Below are 7661 nucleotides of genomic sequence, written 5' to 3'. Positions count from 1 at the left end.
GCATTTCTGGGGTAAAATAACAATGGTTTTAAAAACTAATCAAATGACTTCAGTAATTTTTCTTTATTATTATTGCATAGCTCTCCAGTTATAATTGGTCTGTGTTTAGTGTGTTAATTATTAGGAATGGAGTACATGTATCCAACTCTAGTGATGCCTTCTAGCTAAGGGTTTGGATTTAGACTTCCCTGCCTCAGTCTCACTGAAGTATGAGGTGGATGGAATTCATACACTTAGTTGCCTTTGTAGTCACTTGCAGATTCCTTTATTGGCAACCCAAAGGGAGGCTGTGTTCAGTCCTGAATGGTTATGGTCAGGGATTGTTACCAGTACAGTTACTCGTGTGTATGCCATATCAGGAAGTGAGCCCTGGCTAACCTCTGTTACCTCTTGGCTGTTAGAGATTACTTATGCTCCTGGGGTCGTCTCTGCGGCATTTAGTGAGGCTGGGAGAAACGGTGGGGCCGTGCTCCGCAGCTGCTTACTCGTCTTATAAACTGTATACAAAGGTTTTAGGAATTTTAAAAAATGACTTTTTAAAGGTCAAAACAAATTTTAAAATGTAGTGGCAACACCTTTGTACTAGAGAGGTAGGTGTATTAAAACAACATAGAACCACAACTTCTAAGTAATCTATAGTAGTTGCCACTAGGAGATAATAGAGAGATAGACTCTGTATGCCTATTTAATTTTTCAGTGATACGAACTTCTGCTTGCAGCACCTGTTGGGGACTTATGGCAGAAAAAAGACTTAAATGTTAGTTGAGGTTGTTGATAATTTCTCTTATAAGCTCTGAAAACACTTCCAAACTCATTTTGATTCTGAGGGCCTGTACGTGGGACCCCCCTTGTGGGGCAGTCAGCGCTGCAGGAGGGAGCCGTGTGGGTAGTGGACAGGGCCCTGCCCCCGGGGACTCTGGCACTGTGAAATGATCTGATCGGGTGGGGGGGCACGGCAGGTGGGGGCAAGTCGCTCACATAGAAGGTGGATATCACATGGACTTTGGCATTGAACTGTGCTCCTTGTGAGTCCCCGTCACCATTGTACAGTTTCTCTTGTTCTGAGAAATTCTAGACTCTGCCTGGGTTTTACTGGGTTAATGTGGATTGCTATCAGTTTACCTCTGTGAAACCTCCAGTTCGAATCTTCAGTTGGTTAAAAGACACTTGGATTCCTCGTCAGGTGGACTGAGTCGCTGTGACCCGAGGAGCTTTGTGGGCGGGATGAGACGAGGTGTCTTGGTTTCAGCGTCACATCTGGGCCCTCTCTGACTCTGTTTGGGTAGACACACAGCTTTTTACCTTTTTACCTCAAGACTCTGCGGCAAACCTGGGACCCAGAGTTCGACGCAGCTGTTCTGCTTGCCCTTCTCCTTCCCCCGCTCCATCCAGCTCCGTGTCCAGAACAAGCGTTGCTGGATCCTTGGGACCTTCTGACCGTTGTTCTGAGGTGATGTAATCATGGCGCTTTTTATAAAGTGTTTTCCTGACTAAAGCAAATCACGTTTTTCCATGGTTGTTGAACTGGAGATCTAGACAGCATATTTAGATTATAGCAAATCTGCCATCTCATGGTGGAGGGGCAAGTGGAGAATGGTTTGAAGTGGAGACAGTGGGTGCTGGTCCTGGAGCACTTGAGCGGTGTGGGCCCCCCATGTGCAGCCAGAGCCGGCACAGCGGCTGCTGTGGACTGCCCAGCTCTGCCCTGCCCTGAGATCAGGCCCCTGAAAGAACCTCAGGCTCTTCACCATGTCCTGTAAGCAGTTATTTTCCTATCTCTCTGTCCCAGTTAAGACTACTTTGTAGCTCAGTTAATGTTTAGTGTCCTTGCAAAGTGACTGGAGGAGGGTGGCACCAGCCACTGCACGTCTCTGTGAAAACGTGCACTCCGTGCGGCAGCTTGGTTTGAAGCAGGGGATCCCCAGGATACAGAACTTCTGCTCACTGTGTGGTGGTCATGGAAGGGACTGGCCACTGGATAGACCTCTGGGGCTTGTCCCTAACCCTTTGCGTGTGGGCATCAGCAGGTCACTGCTGCCAGCTTTTCGCGACAAGCACCGGAGCTCAGTCACCGGCTTCAGCCTGCAGTTTGACCCTGGCGGGTCCCTCGACCAGAACTTGAGGAGCACTGGTGTGGGGCTCCTCACATCTTCCCAGTCCCCTTGTGCACTGTCCTGGTGGGGGGGCCCTCGCCTCCTGGCGCCCTTCCAGCATCTTCCACCAGCACTGAGCTCTGAGAGGAGAGCCGGACTTCAAACCAGCGTGCTCCTCTGGCTGCTGCGGAGAGCTGGTGGGTGTGGTCAGTCCCCTCGTGAAGGAGGGCATGGGTCTGTGGGGAACACGGGTCTTCACAGGCTCAGGAACCTTCTCTTTTTTCTAATTGCACTAAACTTGGTCTAGCTTCAGTCTGGAGATTCATTTAAGACCTCCATGGGGTCATGATCCATAGACTTAGCAAGCCTTGCCTTATCTATGGAACTCGACGGGAGAAATGTGACCATTGTCTGATGTCCACAGTCCATTTTCTCTAGGTTTCTTTCCACAGATTGTGTTCATCTGAACCGTTTTATTTTTTATCCACCAAAGTACTGTACTTGGCTATTTGCAGTGTTTTCAAAACCAAATGTTTCTTTTATTTGTGTTTTTAATCTTCAATACTTGGTGCAATAGAAGCTGCAAAGATGTGCCACTTTATCTATGAAAAACTATTGTAAACCAATAAATTCTAGTTTAAAGACAAAGTTTAGTTGCAAGTGGTTTGTCTCCTCTGTGAGCAAGCAGCCGCAGAGCGCTGTCTGGAGGCCACAGCATGGAACTGGGCGCGTCCTCCCCACTGCCTGTCGGTGGTGTGTGGGCACTGGGGCTCGCTGCACTTGGAATGGTGAGTGGAGCTATAGTATAGGCGTGAGTGCACCCCTGTAAGAACTGAGCACCTAGGATTTCTGCTCAGTACCTAAGGATGTCTCTGGAAATCTGGATCATTAAGGAGCTGGTGTCTGCGGCTGCCACCTTGGTGTTTCTCTAGAAATTGAGGGCTGGTTTGACCCCGTTCTAGGAGGAGGCACTTCACCAGACACACGTGGACAGCAGGGACTCACCTGGAAGAGGCCCTCAGGCTCCTGTTGCGGCCTCCTCAGTGCGATCGCTTCAGTGATTCAGCCGGGCGGGGGCGGCTGAGAGCCTGGGTGGTGGTGGAGGGGCTTCCTGCCTGCGCTGGGAGACCTGTACAGCCAGGTCTGAGGGACAGAGGTGTGGGGATAGTTACAGAACACAAAGTGTATTGTTTACACTTTTCTCTAGGCTACAGCATTGCCCACCCCGGGTGAGGGACAATTTATGAAGCCAAAGACTGAAATACCGTAAAGGGGAATGTCTCTTGGTAGCTGCCCATGGTTGCCTAGGAGAGAGTCGGGCTGGGAATCCAGGTGTAGAGTTACCCGTTCAGCAGACACACCACAGAGGCCTTCCCCCTAACCCAGAGGAGGATGCAGGCCGCGAGGTGTGGGGAAAATCTGTCAGAGTGCTCTGTTCCAACTTGGCTCTGGTTAGATGGCCAGACAGTGGGCCCCTCCTGGACCCTAGTGATGCAGAGATTTAGAATGTTTTTGGTTGTAAAGGGCCAGGACCAATCCTGCCACTTCATCAATTCTGGCTTGGCAGAAGGAAAAATTTTCCACCTTAGAAAACTTGTGTGGACCTCCCTAAGGTAGAGAGATTTGGGTATCTCAGTAACCTTGGTTTTTATTCCATTTGCCCATCCAGACATCCAAGAATCCACCCACATTGACTGAACCTGTACTTGGTGTGGGTCCTTATTTCCAGGTGTTGACTCAGAGGTGGACCCTGTCCACAGATGTTTCCAGTCCCAGAGTGAAAGTGGAAGCACACCATTAAAGAAGGTGCTGCTATTGCCTGGGCCGGATAGCTCCACTGGGTACAGCGTCTCCTGATGTGCAATGGTTGTAGGTTCACTCCCTGGTCAGGGCACACACAGGAACAGACCGATGTTTCTGTCTCTGTCTTCCTCTCTAAAAGTCAATAAATAAAAATTACAAACCAAGAAGGGCTGCGAGCTCAGAAGGGAGCTCAGGGAAAGCTGGTGGAGGAGGATGCTTGGACCAGGGTAGGGGGGAGAGGACGTGGAAACAGGAGCACAGGCCTTGGGGGCTGAAGGACGGCATCAACAAAGCCCTAGTGTGCTGCCCCGTGTGTTTAGGGCAGAACTGATCAAGAAGAGGCCACAGTCTGGGAGAGAGACAACTACAAATGCTGGTCATGTGCCTTTATTATTATTTTTTACAGAGTCATAGAAAGGGACAGACAGGAAGGGAGAGAGATGAGAAGCATCAATTCTTCGTTGTGGCACCTTAGTTGGTCATTGATGGCTTTCTCATATGTGCCTTGACCCAGGGGGCTACAGCAGAGTGAGTGACCCCTTGCTCAAGCCAGTGACCTTGGGGCCAAGCTGGTGACCTTGGGGTTTCAAACCTGGGTCCTCTGCGTCCCAGTCCGACTCTATCTACTGCGCCACTGCCTGGTCAGGCAGTCATGTGCCTTTTCTACTGGAAGAGTGATGCTTGTCTTGCTGAGTTCCAAAGGTCAGGTGTACTGAGTCTGTCCTGACAGTGTTTTGCTGTTGAGTTGGCCGGTGTGCCTGTTGGCCTTGGCACACGTCACAGGCAGCAGTCCCACGAGAAATGCTGTGCATGCTCTCTTCAGCCAGTTCTGCCTCTAACTCTCTGGGACGTCAGCTCAGGGCACTGGAGGTTAATGATTTTCAGGCGTGTGTTCACTTAAGCTAAATGAGCACTCAAGGGGCTATTCCAATAAATCAGTATAGTATTTATCATGTATGATGCCACTTCCCTAAAATAGTTCCTGTTATGTGTCCATGGATTTGATGGAACAGACATTTATTGAGCATCATGTGATGGATACAAAAGGGGGAGGCAAAAATATGGCATAATCTAGTTTAGATGGAGCTTCTACAATGCTCCGGGCACTTTGAATATGTTGTCTTGTTTACCACTTACAACCACCATGTAGGCTGATGGTTCTATCCCTGTATCACACAGAGGGAATAAATATGACCCTTCAAAGTCATAGATTTGAAGCCAGGGCAATCTGCCTCCATTATATAGGAATCCAAAACAGGAACCCACATAACAGGTGAGCAGCACCAGGGAAGGTATAGCACATTGCTCGGCAGCCTGGGGGAGGCTAAAACCTGCTCCAATTGGAAAAGCGTTATGGAAAAGGTGGCATTTGAAATGTGCCTTACCCATGTAGATTTGAACATGGCAATGAGGAACCTGTAAACAGGGAGCTTCTACATTATAGGATGCCATTTCACAGAGGTGTGAAGGCAGGAAGGCAGTGAGCATGTTCTGGGGACCGTGAGGAACCTAGAGAAACAGATAAGCAAGGTGAGGAAAGCAGATGACACCAAGCTTGAATGCCAGGGATTGGTGGGCAATGGGGAGCCACTGATGGTTCAGGGGGCAGAGGAGTGACGTGATGAAAGTCAAAGCAGCAGGAAGATAAAGGTGGCATCGGAGGACAGGATGGAGACTGGCCGGAGGATGGAGGGCTGAAGTGAAGAGCCTTTGGTTCTGAGAATCCCAACCTGAGCTGTGTCACAGCACTCACTAGTATGGAATAATGGGATGTCTGCCGGCTGGCTGGACACATCTGATGTGTCTCCATCACAGCATTCAGCCAGGAGCCGGGAGCACAGCTTGTAGAAAAGCTTATAGAAGGCAAGAATGAACTTGAACACAGCATTGGTTCTCCAGTGGGGACACTGGAAAGAACCCCAGAGCAGACGGAGATCCACAAAATCATAATCAAACTTACATTCACTCAGGAATGCCAGTGTGGTTTCTACTTATTCAGCAAGTTATTTAACTGAGTACTTGGTTAATAGCTTTTGTTAGGGGCAAAGTGGGAACAGAAGCAAAACTAATTCAAATCCCGTCATCAGAATTGGAGAGGCAAAGCTATGAAACATTCAGGTACCCAGGAGCCCCTGTTTCTCCCCTTCCTTCCCCTCCCCTCCCCTCCCCTCCCCTCGCCTCTCTCCTTCCCTTCTTTTCCTTGCCCCTCCCTCCCTCCCTCCCTTCCCTCCCTTCCCTCCCTTCCTTCCCCTCCTTCCCTTTCTTTCCTTTCTTTCTTTGATCTTTCTTTCAATTAAAAAAATACTTAGTACCTGGTAAACACCAAATCCAAATACTTAATAGATGTTAGCTAATACTGTTTTACTATGAGTTTTTATTCCTTCGTTCATTATTTGATTGATTCATTCATTCATTCACAGCACAAATGCTTATTGTGTCCTAGGCACTATTTTCTGTACTTTCACAATGCTAACTTATTTAAACCTTGCCACAATCAACCTGCCAGGGAGATGTCATTGTTCTACTCTACAAATGCAGAAGCTGAGGGTATGTTCACATGTCAGCGCTTTTTAGATTTTAGTGTACACACGAATCGCCTGGGAAGTCTTGCTAACCTATAGATTTCAACTCAGCAGGTCTGGGGGCAGTCTGAGAGTCTGCATTTCTAACGAGCCTGACGCTGCTGCTGCCGCCACCACGTGCCACGCTGAACACCAGGCCTCAAGAGCAGGTGCACACTGCTGCTAAGTGGCAGAGCTGACGTCAGTCCCTGCACCCTCTGACCTCAAGTTCAGGGTTCTTTTTCATTTTCTCCGTCCTTTCCACAAGTCAGCAGCAGGAAGTCAAGTGTGTGTACTATAGACACATAATATACGCAGGCCCTTTGATTCATTCACCAAACATTTACTGATCCCTGGGAAAGCAAAGGATGCCAACCTGGTCTGTGGCCAGAAGGTCACAGCAGGAACTTCTGCAGTCTGGTTCTCCAGTTCCGTTTTCACTTTGTCAGATGGTTACACAGCTGCTAGGCCACCAGCTCCTTGTCCCATTGCTCCCTTAACTCCATCCCGCCTGGAACATAACTTTTCTCCACCTCTCCCACGTCAGTTCTTCCTGAGTTTCTCATTTAAGTGGCAGCACCACCATTCTAAGATAGTTGTAAGAGCTTAATTGCTTATTTCTTGGCATATTTATTATTGAAAATGTGAGGGGACTGATTTCACTCGCCCAGAAGCACTCTTTGCCCCCCACCTTTTAGAGGGAAACCCAAGTTCAAAGCAAATCTAGGTTTCCTCCGACTAGCCTGCATACAATGGCCACCAGAGGGCGCCCCAGGACCACTTTCCCCAGCAACCGTGGCTCCTCTTCCCCAGGCAACCCATTTTTGCTTTAAGATCTGATCTTCTGTTGGTTCTTCCTGAGCAAAGCCTGCACACCTGCCCCACCTCTTTTTGCTAGCACAGAACTTCACCTTTTATTGCGTGTTCACTGTGCGCTTTGCCCGGGGCGATGCCTTTTTGCATCCTTTATTTCATTGAATTGGGTCACCCCCAAGCTGGAAGATCGGTATCAGCATATATTATAGATAGTGGAGATCTTATATCTACATCTAGGAGTAAATCTGCCAAAGCACATTGCTTCCAGGACAGGCTGCCTGCTACCTGGTGGGAATCCTTTGAGGCATTAAAGTTCCTTATGATGCCAGAGTCAGCCCCACGATGCTGAAATCTTGTCTTCTGCCCTCCCTGTGTCAGGAGCCTGACC

The sequence above is a fragment of the Saccopteryx bilineata genome, chromosome 3 (assembly GCF_036850765.1).
Source record: "Saccopteryx bilineata isolate mSacBil1 chromosome 3, mSacBil1_pri_phased_curated, whole genome shotgun sequence".
NCBI classification, from domain to species: Eukaryota; Metazoa; Chordata; class Mammalia; order Chiroptera; family Emballonuridae; genus Saccopteryx; species Saccopteryx bilineata.
This window is presented reverse-complemented; position numbering follows the sequence as displayed.